The 18,451-nt window shown below is 35.6% G+C and overlaps 1 pseudogene across 1 annotated transcript; it reads left to right on the top strand.

Annotated features, from left to right (window-relative positions):
• Positions 1-14,991: 14,991 nt before the first annotated feature.
• LOC143631225 (uncharacterized) lies at positions 14,992-18,244 on the top strand (annotated as a pseudogene). Its single transcript, XR_013153311.1, has 2 exons — positions 14,992-15,032; positions 16,645-18,244. The product of XR_013153311.1 is annotated as an uncharacterized LOC143631225 (transcript).
• The last annotated feature ends 207 nt before the right edge of the window (positions 18,245-18,451 follow it).

Below are 18,451 nucleotides of genomic sequence, written 5' to 3'. Positions count from 1 at the left end.
GCTTCAATCCATTTAGAGAAATAGTCTGTCATTGCTAACATGAAGACTTTTCCTCCTGGAGCTGTGGGAAGTTTACCCACTATGTTCATTCCCCATTTTATGAATGGCCACGAAGAGACAATAGGATATAAGGGTTCTGTCGGTTGATGGAGAATGTTGTCGTGCCTCTGACAAGCATCACACTTCCTGGAATATTCCATAGCATCCTTCTTCATTGTAGGCTAGAAGTATCCGGTTCTTAGAATCCTTGAGAATAATGCTCTGCCCCCTGTATGGTTGCCACAATCTCCTTCATGGAAATCCTTCAGTACTTCTTGGATCTCAGATCCTTCGATGCATCTTAAATATGGGCCTGCAAGGGATTTCTTATATAGCATATTATGTACAATAGTATATTGTGAATACCTTGGCCCTAAATGCTTGGGGTTCTCTGCTTTTGGGATTTCTCCATCTTGAATATACTTCATTATTGGAAGGATCCAAGATGAATGATCGAGTGAACGATCCTTAGGATCCGTGTCCTGACTCCCATCTATTTCCATTGCTTGGCATTCCTCAATTGCAGGGGATAGGGCATGGATGATAGGGATTTTTATATTCTCCAGGAGCTTTAAATCTGAAGCTAGGTTTGCTATGGCATCGGCCCCAGCATTTTCTTCTCTTGGCACCTGCGTAATTGTAAAATAATCGAAGGATCCTGCAAGATCCTTTACTAAATCTAAATATTTACTTAGTTTCTCACCTTTGACTGCGTATGAGCCATTAAAGTGATTAGCAATTAATAATGAATCTACAAAAATTTGAAGATACCTGATTTTCATACCTTTGGCTAGTTGTATACCTGCGATAAGTGCCTCATATTTTGCCTCGTTGTTAGTGGCTTGAAATTCACAAGCTATCGAATGGGGTAGTATGTCCCCCTGTGACGATTTCAGTAGTACTCCCAATCCTGTTCCTTTGACATTTGAGGCTCCATCAGTGAAGAGTGTCCAAGGATCCTTGGTTTCTTCAAGCTATTGAACTTCAAGATTGGCTTGTTCTTCTATATCGCTACTGAAATCAGCCACAAAGTCCGCTAGTGCATGTGACTTAATTGCATTCCTAGGCTCATATTTAATATCATATGCACTCAATTTTACAGCCCATTTGGCCATTCTACCCGACATTTCCGGTTTTCTAAGGAGATTTTTTATGGGATAATTAGTTTTTACAACGATAGTATGAGTTTCGAAATAATGTCTTAACTTAGTTGAAGCCATAATTAGAGCAAGAATAAGTTTTTCTAGGTGAGAGTACCTGGATTCGGCATCGAGGAGACTTTTACTTACATAGTAAATTGGATGTTGATTACCTTCGTGATCTTTTATCAAGACCGCGCTCAAGGCAGTGAGGGAGACGGCTAGATAGAGGATCAATGATTCTCCATCCATAGGTTTCATCAAAGTGGGGGCTGAGGATAAATAATCCTTCAGAGTGGTGAGAGCAGCTTCATGTTTCTCCGTCCACTCGAATTTTTTGTTTTTCCTCAGGATGTCATAAAAATCTTTACAACTTTCCGAGGATTTTGATATGAACCTGTTAAGTGCCGCAACCCTTACTGTTAATCTTTGTACCTCTTTGACGTTTGTTGGAGACTTGAGGTTCAAGATGGCTCGGATATGCTATGGACTTGCTTCTATCCCCCTTTTGGTTACCAAATACCCCAGGAACTTCCCGTCTTTGACACCAAATACACATTTAGTAGGATTTAGCTTCATGTTGTATTTATCAAGGATGTCAAAAGCTACTTCCAAATCATTGAGGTGATTCCCCGCCTTCTTTGACTTTACCACCATGTCGTCAATGTAGACTTCCATGGTGTCTCCCAATTGTTCCTTGAACATCGTGTTGACTAGTCTTTGATATGTAGCACCTGCATTTCTAAGACCAAACGACATAGCATTATAACAATATATTCCCGTAGGGGTTATAAATGCTGTATCCTCTTGCTCAGATGATTCCATCTGGATTTGTTGAAATCCGGACGAAGCATCCATAAGGTTCAACATTTCGTGCCCTGCGGTAGCATCCACCATGGAGTCAATGTGGGGAAGAGGGAAAGGATCCTTGGGACATGTCTTATTTAAGTCAGTAAAATCGACACATACCCTCCACTTTCCATTTTTCTTTTGAACTATAACCACATTGGCTAACCATTTTGGATATTTTACTTCCCTAATCATATTCGCCTTTAGTAGTTTCTGTACCTCTTCTTAGATGATCACGTTTCTTTCAGGAGTGAATTTCCTTCTCTTTTGGTGAATAGGCTTGAAAGAAGGATCAATTCCAAGTTTATGGGTTATTACATCTTTAGAAATACCTGTCATATCTTCGTGCTTCCATGCGAAGGTCGAGTTTCTTCTGTGCAAGAAGGATACTAGGTCCTTTTCAATCGATTCTTGTATTTCAACACCTATTAGGACTTTGCCTTCAGGATCCTCTGGATGCAAGACCACTTCCTTATAGTCTTGTTCCCTAGTCTCCATGACATTTCTTCTCGCTTTCTGTAATTGCTATGCTTCTCTCAGCTTTTTTGTAGGCTTCATTGAAGAAGTGTAGCAGTCTTTAGCGTCTTGCTAGTCGCTCTCGATCTTTGCTATCCCCCATGGGGTAGGTATTTTTACACATTGGTGGTAGGTAGAGCGAACCGCCTTCATTTCGTGTATCCATGGCCTGCCAAGAATAATATTGCAACAAGACAAGGAATCTATAACACAAAATTTTTGAACAGAATTTACTCCCTCTATATATATGGGTAATTTGATGTCCCCCAATGTATTCTTCGTTTCTCCACTGAATCCCACAAGAACCAAAGATCGTGGGACAATTTCCGACTCTGGGATATTCATCATTCTAAGTACTTCTAGTTGGATGATATTAACTGAACTTCCTCCATTAATGAGTATCCTGTGTACATAATGGTTAGAAATAAATAAGGTAATGACTAAACCGTCGTGGTGAGGATCCTGAACATTGATTCGATCATCCTCATCGAAGGAGATAATTCTTTGCTCGGTTGTTGTAGAAGTCCTAATCGGCCTTTCACTATTCTCCAGTTTGTATTCTTTGGCGTACTTCTTTGCAGCCGAGTAAGAGTTTCCGCATATATCGGATCCTCCGAAGATCATGTTGATAACTTGAGCGTCTGGGGAAGGTGGAGCAGCCTTTTCCGGAACTGGTTCAGGATCTTGGTTCTTGGGCTTTTTTCTTCCGAACAGCTCCTTAAGGTGACCCTTGCTGAGGAGGTAGCTATCTCCTTTCTCAAGGCTATGCAATCTTCTGTCATATGGCCGAAGTCTTCGTGAAAGGCACACCATTTCGATTTGTCTTTGGGGAGTGGTGCCTTCTCATTTTTTCTTGGCCATCTTGCTTTGTCGCCCAAGTTCCTAACAACAAGCATCACTCCTCCCACATCTACGGAGAAGCAATAATCAGATATTCTTAGACAATCTTCATCGTCCTCCTCCTCTTCTACAGTATTGATCTTCTAGCCATTTGGTTTATTGTATGGCTTAGAGTTGCTGTTCCTGAAGTAGGATCCTTGTTTCTTGTATTGAGATTCATTTTTCACCGGAGTGCTCAATTGATCATGTGATCCTCCTCCAACCTGATGAATCTTAAAAATCTGTTTTGGACTTCATCTAAGTTCCTGCAAGGGGTCATCACAAGATCTTGATAAAATGGAGAGTCCTTTTGTAACCCCATTTTGAATGCCTCAACAGCTGTCGGGACATCCAAATTTAGAATTTCCAAGGCCTCTCTTCCGAACCTCGTAGGGAACTGCCTAAGGGATTCCCCACGAGGTTGGAAAACTCTATATAAATCACTAGTTAATTTTTCGAAAGATCTACTGCATGAAAATTGACTATTAAATAGATTGATTAAATGAGAAAATGAGGTAATAGAATAAGGGGGAAGACTTGGTAGCCATTTAAGGGCGGATCCAATGAGGGTTGAGCCAAAGCCCTTACACAAGCAAGCCTCCTTCAATCTTTCTGGAATAGGGTTGATTTCCATTCTCTCACGAAATAAGGCCACATGTTCCTCAGGATCCGTGGATCCATCATATAGTTTCATACTAGGAGCAGTGAAGCGCTTTGGTATCTTGGCATCGAAAATCGGTGGAGCAAACCTGGATATGTTGTGGCTTCCTGGAGGTACTTCGGGTATAGGTTTGTTGACTCTAGGCACACTCGATATCATATACTTGAGCTTTTGTAGCTCACGGGCTATGGTTTGGTTGATCCAAGTATCCTGCATACTAGCATGGTTAGTGCCAAAAGACGGATTATCATAAATGTTACCTTTTATGTGATCAAAAGATCTAGCTCCATAGCTGTGTCCGGGATATATTGTTTCGGCATCAGCAGTTGGTCCAGCAGGAGCAGTAGTTTGCATGGGTATGAAATCGCCTTCATGGACCTCCAATGGCCTGGATCGGGGTTCCTTAAGGGGTTCCTTCCCATAAGGGTAGTAGGATTCTGGATGCTAATGGATGATCGATTCTGTTTGAAAACCCAAGGATCCTGGTTGAAAGATTGAGGATCCTTGAAGTTGTTGGTTGGAGGATCCTTAACGAAATCCTAAGGGTTCCGGCTGGAATACCGAGGATCTTTGCAAATAATGATTGAAGGATCTTAAAGGTTGACCCAACGATCCTTGTTGAAGGATAGAGGATCCTTGCGAATATTGGTCAGAGAATTTTTTCTGGGAGAGGTCCGAGGATCCTTGCTGAGGATAAGTGGATGCTGGGCACCTTTGGTCTGGGAAATCCGGAGTGCTGAAATCAAGCCTCCTCGGCATAATGGGGCTTGTGTTTTCAGTGGCCTTCTTGGTCCTCGTGATTTCCTCGATCTCGTAGAGGATCCTCTGATTAGTCTTGTTCTGCTGCTCCATATAGCTCTTCATCTGTGAACACAAAACAGAGACATCATTGTTAGCAGTTACCGTTTGGGAGACAGTAGTGGATTTCGATCCGGAGAAAACAACAGTCTCCTTCTTCTGAGCAACAGTTACTGGCTTTTTTGGCTTTGTAGGGCCAGGCAGCGGTGGCAAGGTCACTTGAGCCGGGACACTCGAAGCAGCAGTTGTGGGAATAGCTTTTCCTTGGGAGGCCATTGAGTGAGTGATAATAAAGGATTGAATAAAGGTAAGGATCTTTTTTGTGATTAAAGCACCAACAGCCCCACGGTGGGCGCCAAATTGTTTTGGTTAAAAATCGGTCTAAGGATCAATGAACTGAATTCGTAAGTGAGGATGGTGCTAGTATGGATTAATGTGATGAAAGTAACAGTTATAAACGATGAACACAGAGATTTATACGAGGAAAAGCCCTTGGTAACTAGTATCTCGCCGGCACAAAAACCTCAGGTAGTGAAAACTATCACTACCAATTATATTAAGCTTAAAAAGGTTACAAATGGTGGAATAATAGCTGATCGTGAGTACAAGTGTTTGCTATGAACTCTCAATGCTAAAGTGTTGTGTTTTTTGATCAGCTATCATTCGATATATATACACAATGAAATACAACGGCTAATTAACTATTTATGCTATAATCTTGGCCACGTTTGGTTTACTCTTTCAACTCGACCGTTTAGGAGCGTGGACGAGAAGGAAAGACCAGGTAAAATATTCCTTCCGTAATAATAGGAATTCTGGTAAGCACGTGTTATACCTGCAAAAAATAGATTAGAATATAACTGAAATTGACTATTAAGGATCCTTGAACCATTGAGGATCCTTAGTCCTGCTAACAGTTGCCAACGACACTTGAATTTCGAGGATCAAAGACCCTGGTCCCAACACATAGTAATACACATATGTAATACAACGGTATCGCATAGTATTACGTATATGCATTACAGCGGTTTTTTTTATTTTTTTATTTTTTTCGAGCAAAGGTTAACAAAATATAAGAATAATGGCAAAAACAGAAATTTGAAAATATTTTTTTATTTTTAATTAAAAATAATTTTTTAGGAGTTTTTAAGTTTTCTCTCTAAAGGTGAGTTTTCTCTTAATCCTCTCCCTATATCCTATATATATATATATATATATATAAAGTGTGAAGATGAGAACTTAAGACAAGTTATAATATGATTAAAATAATAAGGAAATAATATAATAATAGATATGCATACGATAATAATAAATATCGCTAAAAGTGCAAACTAATGAAGTTGGTTCAGTAGTAAAATAAGGTTAAAGTATATCAAATTATTACGAACAACTAAAGAAGGTTACATGTCGACAGAGACTTAAAAGGGAATAAATAACAAACAAATATAGAGATTAATACGTGTCCGTTATTAACAGTTAGTCGAGCACAGTTGAAGAAAGACATTACTATTAATTCGGAGAGGAATCGTCTACAGGTGAGTTCTAGCCCCTTTTTATGTGTTATGTTTTCGGGGTTGTGTGCATACTATGATGTGTTAGATTAATACACTTACCTTAAATGGTAAGTGTATATTAGATATATGTTTGCGTATGAATGTGAATGATATGGATTGATTAACTAGTATGCACGTAGTTTTTATATTAGTTATGATTGAAGGAAGTAGAAGGGAAATGTAACGAAGGTAGGATTGTATGGTATGTTAGAGGGCACCGGGCCCTAATAATAACCGAGTTATGTAGGGACCGGACCCTTATAATATCCAAGGTATGTAGGGACCGGACCCTTATAATATCCGAGGTATGTAAACAGTAAGAAGTATGAATCTATGTATGTATGTATGTATGTCTAAAGATAGACGAACCGGTAAGTATTAATACGTGTCTTCGGCCGCGTATTAGAATGTAATGTATGTTAATTAACTAGAACTCACTCAGCAAAGCTGACTTTTAGTATGCACGCAGGCAATTAGAATGAGGTAAGTTTCTTGATGAGGACACGTGACAATAAAAGGAAGACTGACATCGTTATGAAAAAGACTCTCGTGTCATTTATGTGTTGTGCTTAAGACTTATGTTATTTATGTTTAAGACAAAGTATTTATGCTATGCATGAATGGTTGGCTTTTATTTTCGCAAAATTTTTTAATTAACTCTGATTTTTTGAATTATGTGAATGAGTAAATCCACCCCAAGAAAAAGTAGGGCACCCGGGCTCGGGGGCCTCACATGTTTATCTTATGTGCGCAATGAATAAATAATGATAAATGTGTTAAGAATTAATATGAATAATAGACTGATAAAAACATTTTATATATTTATATAATATAGTGTATAAAGTATAATGAAAAGAATTTTGAGAAAATTATTGGAAAGAAGAGGACATTGGTTTTTTTTTAATAAGTTGAGGGTACTAAGTGACATTTTAGTTATACACATTTATTTGCGAACATATTTACAATATATATAAACAAAAACCCAAAAATTTTATGTATCGCGATGTGGTTGCTTCCCTCTTTTATAGAAGCCACCAGATTGTTTGATTTTTAAATGGAGGTCTCTCATTGATTTAACCCAAATTCATGGGTATGAGTCTTACCAAAACCAGGTAGCTCTTAAACGGGTTATAACATCTCATTAAACTAAAAATACATAAATTAATTTAAAGAAAAGTTTAGATTACATCAAAACAGAAGGCAAGCGGGCAACAAGCTGCGTCGCTACCCCTTTTTGAATCGCAAAACCCAATCTTTTTTTTTTTTTAAAAAGATGAATATACTAAAATTTAATATCCAATTTAAAAGAAAAAGATATTATTTATAATTAATAAACAATTTTATAGTAAAAAACATAAGCGGGTCATGGGTCACCAAATCCAGATAGCTTTTAAACGGGTTATAACATATCATTTATTTATGAAACCCTTTCATCATCAAACCCTAAGTATATAATTAACTTTCTTACAATAAAGAAAAATAAATATTAAAAAACGAAAAATGTAAAACAACCATTCTCTTAATCCATCAGACTGCTTTATTTGTAAATGAAGGTTTCTTACGCATTTGACCCGAATTCATGGGTAAAGGTTTCACCAAACCCAGATAGCTCTTAAATGGGTTATAACATCTCATTATATTAAAAAATAATCTCATCAAATATTTGATATGAAAATCCTATAAAATAGGAATATACTAACAATTAATATCCTATTTTATTTAAAAAAAAGATATTATTTATAATTAAGAAACAATTTTATAATAAAGAAAATAAACGGGTAATGGGTATCAGCAAACCCAGATAACTTTTAAACCGGATTATAACATATCATTTATTTGTGAAACTATTTCATCATCAAACCTCAAGTATATTAATTATTAACTTTCTTTCAATAAATAAAATTAAAATCCAAATATACATATATAAATATTAAAAACGAATAATGTAAAACAACCTCCGTATTACGGGGGATAAAATCTAGTGTATTATATAGGAATTCCGGTTTGTTGGGAGATGAAAGACGATTACATATTCTTTTTAACATTTTGCATATGTATACTTGTATTTTTTTTAGTTAATGATGTTCTTTAGATATGTTTGACTTGCAAACGTGTGAAGCTAGATGCATTGTAAATTTGTAATAATAAGTTAGAGACATATCTTCAATTTCTATGGCGTGTATGGTTTTAGCTCTACTGCACTAGTCATGAAGATCCGAAACATAATATGTAGGTTGGACCCTCTATATAACACGTCGTAAAAAATTACTCCTTTTTAAGTCTAATACTTTACTTCATAACAAATACAATAGTTACTTAAAACAGTTTATGCCAACCTGACATAATTTTAGAAAAATGAAAATAATATTGGTTTAAGTGTTAATTTGCAACTAAAGATTTTTTTATTTTTTATTATTTTTTTTGTGCTTATGTGAAGACTTTTTAGAAAGCCATCCATCTTCAAAATAACTATGCAGTTCTTATTCTATCTACAACCATCACGCCCAGTAATATTTGAGGTGCCAATTCCTTGTGATCCGATTTTATTTTTTTTTAGACGTAACAGATCGCCTAAGATGTTGCAACAAAGATGTATCACAGTTAGTTTAAAAAAAGAAAAAAGTTTAACCTCATCACACACTCGTTTTAAAATATAAATGAAAACTTGGCAGAATGTCTGATGATTCTTGAATATATTGAAACATTTTGTTTACAAATTAACCATAATTATGTTGTGGTTTTTAAGAATATATTGAAACATTTTGTTGAGGGTTGTTAGCCAACAAATCTCTTATCTTTGGTCCATCTACCCGTTAGACATTTGATTATCTTAGGTACAAGAAATTCATATTTTAATCTCTCTCTCTGTATTAAATCCCGTGAACAAGAAGAAAACAAATACAACACTAAAGCTATCTCCATTATTATTTAAATGCTTAAAAAATTATTTATATTCAGAAAAAGGATATATATATTTTAATAGGTGCATGCAAACCATGGTGTATATTTTTTAAGAAAAGCCGGTTAACCTTCGGTTGGTTGTTACAAAATAGGGACGAGGATTTGTCTCGAATGTTGTCCTAGAATGTGACTTATTAGCAATTTATTTGTTAATAGCAGGAATAATATGTTTTAGATTTTTCTTTTTGTTTTCATCTGAAAAGACAATAATTATGACGTGATCATGATTCAAATAGACAGGATTAAATATAAAAAAGGAAAATTCCTAAAATAAGCCTTTATGAAAACAAATTTCTAGTTTTAGGTATCATTTTTTGTAAATTCTAGAAATATGTATTATAAAATAGTCGTGACGAGTAGTTTGTAAAAACCAATTAGAATATACCACGTGTCCTTAAACTAACCGTAACGAGCACGTTCACTAATCATTTACTCGTCACGACTAAATAAGTTTCATGTCTCATAATCAACGCCAACGAGTAATTCATAAGTCCTTTAGTCGCGACGAGTAGATATAAAGTTAAACTAGTCGTGACGAGTAGATTATAAAGTTAAACTATTCGCGACGAATTAATTACTAGTAAACTACTCGTGTAGGGAGTGTAAACCGGGTAAACTAGTCGTCACGACTAAAGGACTTATGAATTACTCATGAACATTAATTACGAGGCATGAAACTTATTTAGTCGTGACGAATAAATGATTAGTAAACGTACTCATTACGGTTAGTTTAAGGACACGCAGCAAACTTTAATTGGTTCAACAAACTACTCGTCACGACTAGTTTATAATACCTATTTCTGGAACCTTTTACAAATGATACCTAAAATTAGAAATTTGTTTTCATAAATGCCTAATTTGGGAATTTTTCCATATAAAAAATGTTAAGTCTTTTATCGATTTAGGTTTTGTACTAATACATATGTAAACTGTCACACCCCGGCTCAGGGCCTGGGCGTGACACCCAACATTGGTACCTGTTTTGAAAATATATCAGAGTTTAAAGTTGTAAAGCGGAAGACTTTAATAAAATATTATTATATTTAAAAGACGGGATTTTAAAACACCGTTAATTTGTACATAAGTGTTTGGATTACAAAACCATGTTTCACATTATTTTATTTATAAAACATCCATTGAGCCATCAGATCGTCTAACGGCTATCCTTCTTCTCCAAACACCTATTCTCCATTACCTGTAAAACAGTTATAAAAATACGTCAGCAACACATGCTGGTGAACACGCTGGCACAAAACATTTAAGTTACTTACTTATCCCCTCGGGGTATCTTATGACCCGGCCCATCGTGGCTTAGGAAACAACCAAGTTAAATATACTATTATAAACCTCCAGTTATACTTGAAACCTCTCAGCGATACTGCAGCATTGAGGTCTTAGCAACTATCAATATACACGAGATAATCCCCTCTCAGACATTACTTAGGTCTGGCCCAACGTGGCGGAGGCATTAGCAAGTGTGGTGCGGTGTGCCCACCATCTACCCACATATGTAAGGATCCAGACAAACGTATACAATAGTCTGAGGGCCAGCATTACTTTTGTTTATAAAGTTTTAGGGATATAATCCCACGCAAACATTCAAGACTTTGTTTTATAAAAAGTTAGACGTATTCACCTTTCTTCTTGGTTGGTGTTTCTCACCAATTTGTCTCGTTACCTCGGACCTATAGTACGAGAATAACATTTTATAAGTACTAGATCAACGATCTAGCTTCAGACCTTTAGTCAGATTGCATAACCTTTACCTTGAAATTTTATCTCTTTATAAATATAAGGACCTCTAGTCCTTTCTTGTTAATCACTTTATAAACCTTTGTTTCTTCTTCGTGAAGAAACATATATTTCAACTTTCATTTATTATAAGAAATACTTAAAAATCTTTATATATAATAAAGAAGTATTATTTTATCTATAATCTTGACTTTATGGAATCTTATTTTCACTTTATAAAATCAAGGTATAGGCTATATCCCTGACTATGGTCTAAGCCATTTATAATATAACAACCGGCAGAACCCTTACCTTGAATGGCTTTATTACTCGAAATGCCTATGCTCTGCTTGGACCGCACTTCTATTTGGACCACACTTCTACTTGGAAGAAGGTCGAGAGAGTATTTAGGTAGGGTTATGGCACACATTTCGAGGTAAGACTTGTCGGGATATCGCCATATCGGGGTCGTGGCACGCTTATCGAGGTGATGTAGGTGTTTTTGGAGTGTGTTGGATGAGTGAGGACCACCCCCATGGCCGGCCTATTTATAGAAATTTTCTTGCATCTTCGCGTATCGCGAAGGTGCACTAGCTTCGCTGAGTCGTCGCGTAGGCTTGCCACGTGTTGCTACGGTATCGCCACGTGTCCTGCATCTTCGCGTATCGCGAAGATGCAAACCCTGGATTCTTCGCGTATCGCGAAGATGCAAAACTTCAATTCTGTTCATTTTTAGTCCCTGATCTTTTGTAACTTGCCATATCTTGATTTCGTCTCATCATCATCCAAAAATACAAAGGCGGCTCGCGACGATGCGAGCGTGTGAAGTGCGCCATCAAAGCGCCACATTGCGCCCATCGCCCTTCACCCGAGCCCGTGCCCGTGCACGTCGGGTGCTTCGCACCTACCCTCCGCTCGGACTAGGGAGAGTGGTTGGCCACATAAGAACATTTCCATGGAATGTTCTCTCCTTATAAAGTGCTTTATATTTTCTTCTTCCTCCGATGTGGGATGAAGTCTCCATACTTCATTCCCTTAACATAAGTTATTTCCATTCTTTGTCTTATGTTACCTATTCTTTATACCATGAATATTGTTAGTCCATAAGTTTTATTAGTTTGTCAAATTTGGACCAAATTATCGTGATGTTACATAAACGATATTTGTCTTGTTGAAACAAATATAAAATAAGTGTTTTTTTAGTTTAATTTACCAATTAAGATCCTACATTTTTTCATATTATCATATTCAATTTGCTTATTTAAAATCAGGGTTCAAAACAAAATTACAAAAAAACATATATAAACATAATAATAAGATAGATAATGGGTTCATATTATAGAAACAATTATACTACTTTAAGTAAACATATAAATTACAATTTCTAAATATTTCTTTGACTTTGGTTTACACTCATTGCAACATATGTATTGGAAATTGTAATGCATATCAATTAAATTTCAATAAAACTACTTACACTTATTTTGAACTAAACATGAACCAAGCCGGTCATTTAAAATTACTTACAATTAACTGTATGATAAGGGTGATATAAAGTTGCATTATGATGTGCAGACTGGTAAGATATTTGGGAGGGGTTCTTCTTTTTGTTATCACAAACTATTTTTCTTATCCTTCGATTTTTCTTTAAGATAGCTAAACTTTAAAAATACATATAATATACTATAATAGTGATATAACATGGCCAGTTAAAAAAATGAAACTTACAATTTGTGGTCAATCTTTGTTGTGTAGATACTAAATTCTCATTGGTGATACCAATATATTAAAAAAATAAAAAATTAAAGATGGTAATTTTACTGAAAAAATAAATTACTATTATGTAAACTATAATATGAATAAGAGTTTAGAGAAATATACCATCAGTAATATTAGATAGAGATATTTGGAAGGTAGTATTGCTAAATGTATAGCACATCATCTTCTTAAAAACAATAAAAAGTCCATAGTTCTTCGAAAACAATCCACTGAAATCAAAGTAATTCAAAAATTGCATATTCAAAGACATTTATTTGTTAATCTATATATCAGCTTGCTTTTTTTGGATATTTTAATGTGTGTTTATTTAAAGAATACTTATCGATAACTGATGACATACTTTATTTTGTTTTGTAATATATCTTTAAGTAAAAAATTGGTGTTATATAATGATCATAGAATTAGGGTTTCAATTGAAAGGCAACGGATTACATATAAATCAACTACGTGAATCAGATTACATGATTCTGATTAAATGAATCGCATTACGAAATTGATCGATTGAACCTGATTGAACTTGTGAATCAATTGAATCCAATTGAATATGTGTAAGTGAATCGATTGAGTCTGATTGAAGATGTGAATCCGATTGAATCTGTGAAGGTGAAACAATTGAATATGTGAATCTGATTACAAATGTTTGATAGTTACCTTGAATACTGATGAATTTCAATGTAATAGGTAGATAGTGATTACTAGGGTTAGAACATGTGAATTGGGATGATAAAAATCCTGAATATGATAGGCATCGCAAGTTTGATTTTGAAATTGAATTAAAGTAATTAAAAATAATTAAGAAATGTCATGTGGCACTTTAAGAAATCTTATCTTATCTTATCTTATCTTACAATACTAATAAAAGAAAATGTTGAAGCTTAGGTGTCAAACATACATTTCTCCTAATTTCTAATCTCTTATCTCATTCATTCTAGCTATCCATGGGTCATGGATCAAAATCATTTTGTCAAACGGGTTATAACATAGTGTGGATTTTATAACATAGTGTCATTTTCATAACTGAAGTTTGACCAACTATGCAACTTTAGCACATTTTTTAAATTTCTTGCAAATCCACACCCAACTTTCCAAAACCATGTTATTTTAGTAATTTTCGTTAACCCTTTTGTTTTTCTTTTAAGTCTATGTTAAATTAAGTCATAAGTATTTTGAGAATCACAATTGAAATAAAGGATCTTTTTATATTTATCGTTTGATAAATCCCGTGTAAATACACGGATTCAAAAGCTAGTTTGGTGAAATATAAAAGGAGATTTTGGTGAAAAACCCACTTGCCATGTGACAATTTAAAGACTTCTTGTTAATTTAAAATAAAAGGAAAGATATTAAATTTAAAATAATTAAAAAATAACAGGTAATTATAAAAAAAAGGGAGGTTTTTTGAAAACCCACTCTTTTATTATATAGGTAGATTATATTATTATTATTATTATTGTAAGAAGAATCAATTAGATAAATGTTAAGACAGTATAACAGTTGTTTATTTTGTTTTAATTGTGATACAGGAGGTTGTGTAACCTATTACTTCACTCTTTTAAGGATTCCTACCAAGTCTACGAAACACTACGTCAAGTGAAGTGTATGACATGATTCTCTAGTTAAAATAGAAATTTTGTATCAAACGCGTCTTAATTGGATATAACCTATGTATGAACTCATATTTATACAACCACTCAATTACAATGAAAGGGTAAATTTCACAGGGATTCAGTTTTGAAATTTTAATCAATATCGTTAATCCAACCTCTTAACATAAAAGTTATTTTCATTGTTTCTCATATCCTAATTAAAATCTAGAAAAAGATGGTTTTGAGAAAAAGAAAATGATACAAAATACAAAATTAATAAACTTGGGCTACAAAGATTGGACCTGCTAACAATCTTTGACCCAATTGGGCCGTCACACATGACCACCTGTTGGTAAGTTTGTGAATGTGACCAAGATATTATTATTATTATTATTATTATTATTATTGTTGTTGTTGTTGTTATTTATTTACACAACAGAAGCCTTAAACCGCCTCTCAAACCCTACTACGGCATACACATAAATATTCATTCTTTCCTACCTCCTCCGTCTTCAATTTCAATCAACCTACGTCTCTACTGGTATGTTTTTTTTAATCGAAATTTATCATTTTTAATCTGGTTTGATCTACGGCTATTCGATCGAATTTGATTTCTGCTGGTTTTGTTGGTGTAAACGTGTTCAATTAGGTTTGATTTCATTTTCATCATTGTTTCAAATCTCTGTGTATGTATGTACTTGATTATGTTTCGTGAACTTATATAAGCTTAATTTTCATTTGAATTTGATATTTTGATTGAAGATGTTTGTTTATTTGCTGAAGCTAGAAAGAATGAATGATAGTGTTGAAATTAGAGCTGTTTTTCCAGGTTTGGGTTGGGGCGTAATGGAAATTAACCCAAATACCGGTTCGTTTATTGGTTGGTTGTTCGGGTTTCGGACTGGGTTAGTGCGTGCTGGGTTTCGAATTGAGTTTCGGGTTACGTTCAACAAATAAAAAATTTGATTGGGCTGTGATCAAAATTTTTACCAAAATAAGTTGATATTGCACCGTGAAATGTTTGTGTACGCAAAATTCGTAGGTTCATACACTTTAATGGAAGTAAACGATCTGGAATTTAATTCATACCCAATGATGTATGTTAACTGGAATGCGAGAAAAGTATATGAAAATAAACTGAACATATGAAAAATTGAAAATATTGACAACATTCAATACGCTAACATGCTGTAACGTAACAAACATCTTTAATAAGTTCAAGGCTTCAACTTCAAATGGCTGCTGCAAATTAATAGCGCATCATATAACACACACCTAAGAATATCGGGGTTTTCAACGGGCTGTTAAGTTTCTTGGGTTATTCAGGTTAACCTGCAACCGTAGAAATCAACCCATAAACTAACCCGAATTGTTGCAGGCGGGTTCGGATTAAAGACTAATTTGGGTTGGCTTTTTTGGGTTAATGTTATCCGGGTCTATTCGGGTGCGGTTAAAAAACACACCCCTAGCTGAAATTTGTTGAAATTGAGTTAGACAACAATATCCAAATACTCAATGCGAACAGATTGTGTGGAGCTTGTTAAAAAGTGGACTCTTATTATGCTTAACTGCTAGTTATTTAGTTCACGAAAAATTATTGACATAAAATATAGAATTAGGGGCATACGTATAGGATTTTATAGCTTGTTTCCTTATTTATCAAGTCTCAAGAATCCCTTTGATTATGCACATCCAATGCTCTCTAAACTTACAATATTCATATCGAGTTTTCATGTGATTTGCTTTACATATGGACATTGAAATCATGTATATGTTTGTTTTGAGTTTTTGACCTGCAGTTTATGTATTGTGTTTGCATGCAAAAACCATGTCAAATGTCTAAAAATGCAATCAAATTTTATTGTTTTACCTGTGAACACAAGTGGATCTGTTAAAAATTGTTGCAGCCAGTTACATTTATACCAATTTATCCAAGACGTTGAAAACCAAATTTTACTTTTCTAACTACACGTTGAAATAAAGTTTTAATCTTTTGCATAAGTTAGTATCTGCCATCTAGTTGAATCATGGTTTTGCACTAATCAGTATTCAGTAACAACTTTTTAAATATGTAGACAATAGCTAAACATTTTTATAAGTCGTTTAGAGTTTTGATTTTGTTACCTGATATATTTTGTAACTTACGTTTTCAGAAATGGCAGAAGAAGCAGGAATGTTTAATGTACAACAAACCCTAGGTAGCGTCTTATGCTGCAAATGTGGCATATTAATGGCCCCGAATGCCGCCAACATGTGTGTCAAGTGCCTCCGTTCAGAAGTCGACATAACCGAGGGCCTACAAAAACACGTAATAATAATCCACTGCCCTGAATGTGACAGCTACTTGCAACCACCGCGAACCTGGCTCAAAGCACAGCTCGAGTCAAAAGAGCTGTTGACTTTTTGTGTCAAAAGACTAAAAAACCTGAACAAAGTCAGACTCATTCATGCTGAGTTCATCTGGACCGAACCCCACTCAAAACGTATCAAAGTCAAACTCAGAGTCCAAAAAGAGGTCCTTAATGGTGCGGTTCTCGAACAAGCTTACATGGTTGAGTACGTGGTTCAAGACCAAATGTGCGAGTCGTGTTCTCGGGTACACGCCAATCCAGACCAGTGGGTCGCTGCGGTCCAGCTCAGACAACACGTGTCTCACCGACGCACGTTCTTCCATCTTGAACAACTTATCCTCAAACACGATGCTGCGGTTCGCGCCATTCGTATCAAACAAATGGACCGCGGTATCGACTTCTTTTTTTCCAACCGTAGTCACGCGGTTAAGTTTGTCGAGTTCGTTCAAAAAGTCGTCCCAATTAAGAGCCGACATGATAAACAACTCGTGTCACATGACACAAAAAGTAATAATTATAACTACAAGTACACATTTTCGGTGGAGATTTGCCCGATTTGTCGTGAAGATCTCATTTGTCTCCCTCCAAAACTCGCTTCTACTTTAGGAAATTTCGGTCCGCTTGTCATTTGCACGAAGATTAGCAACAGTATTGCGTTACTCGACCCGTTGACGCTACGGGAATGTTTCCTCAATGCCGAGCAATACTGGGGAGCCACATTTACGCCACTTCTTTCATCGAAACAGCTAGTGGAGTATGTGGTTTTGGATGTTGAGCTGAATTCTGCTGACGTCAAGGCCCAGTCAAAGTATGTGAGGGCGGATGTACAGGTGGCGCGTGTGTCAGATTTTGGGAAGAATGATACAATGTTTATGGTGAGGACGCATCTTGGGCGGTTGTTGAACGCGGGTGATTACGCGCTTGGTTATGATTTACACGCGGCTAATAATAATGATGTGGAGATTGATAAGTATAAAGGGCTTGTGATTCCTGAGGTTTTTTTGGTCAAGAAAAGTTACGAGGAACAGAGGCTGAAGAAGCGGGGGAAGCCTCGAACTTGGAAGGTTAAGCAAATTAATATGGAGGTTGACGTGAGTGCGACCCGGGGGCGGGCTGATGAAGAGAAGAATAATAAGGAGTATGAAGAGTTTTTGAGGGATCTTGAGGAGAATCCTGATATGCGGTTTAATATTTCGTTGTATCGGAATAAAGAGTATGTGAAGTCGGAAATGGGGTCGATGACGGATGGTGAGGATGATTTGCCTACTGTGCCTTTGGAAGAATTGCTTGATGAGCTTAATTTAAGTGATGAGGAAGGTGGTGATAGTGATGGTGATAGAGGTATGCAGGAGTAAGTGTCACTGAATGATTTTGGTTTTATTTAATTGTTTTTGTTGGTTTTTCTTTTTGGTGTTGTGTTTAGTTTTTGTGATTTTGGGACTTTAAGCTATGCTTGTTTTGTTGACGGATTGGTGTGTAGAGCGTTGATTCTGCATCGTCGGCTGGTTATGTAATGGAAGTTTCGAATGATTATATATTTTTGTGTTAATTTCAAATGTTCATAAATTCAGTATCCTTTTAAGTGAGCCTGGACAATTATGACCATCTA

Source organism: Bidens hawaiensis, unplaced genomic scaffold (assembly GCF_021521415.1).
Source record: "Bidens hawaiensis isolate Kalapana, Puna unplaced genomic scaffold, B.hawaiensis_p1.1 tig00005959_1, whole genome shotgun sequence".
NCBI classification, from domain to species: Eukaryota; Viridiplantae; Streptophyta; class Magnoliopsida; order Asterales; family Asteraceae; genus Bidens; species Bidens hawaiensis.
The sequence above is the reverse complement of the archived record's forward strand: the minus strand, read 5'-3'. Positions and strand labels throughout refer to the sequence as shown.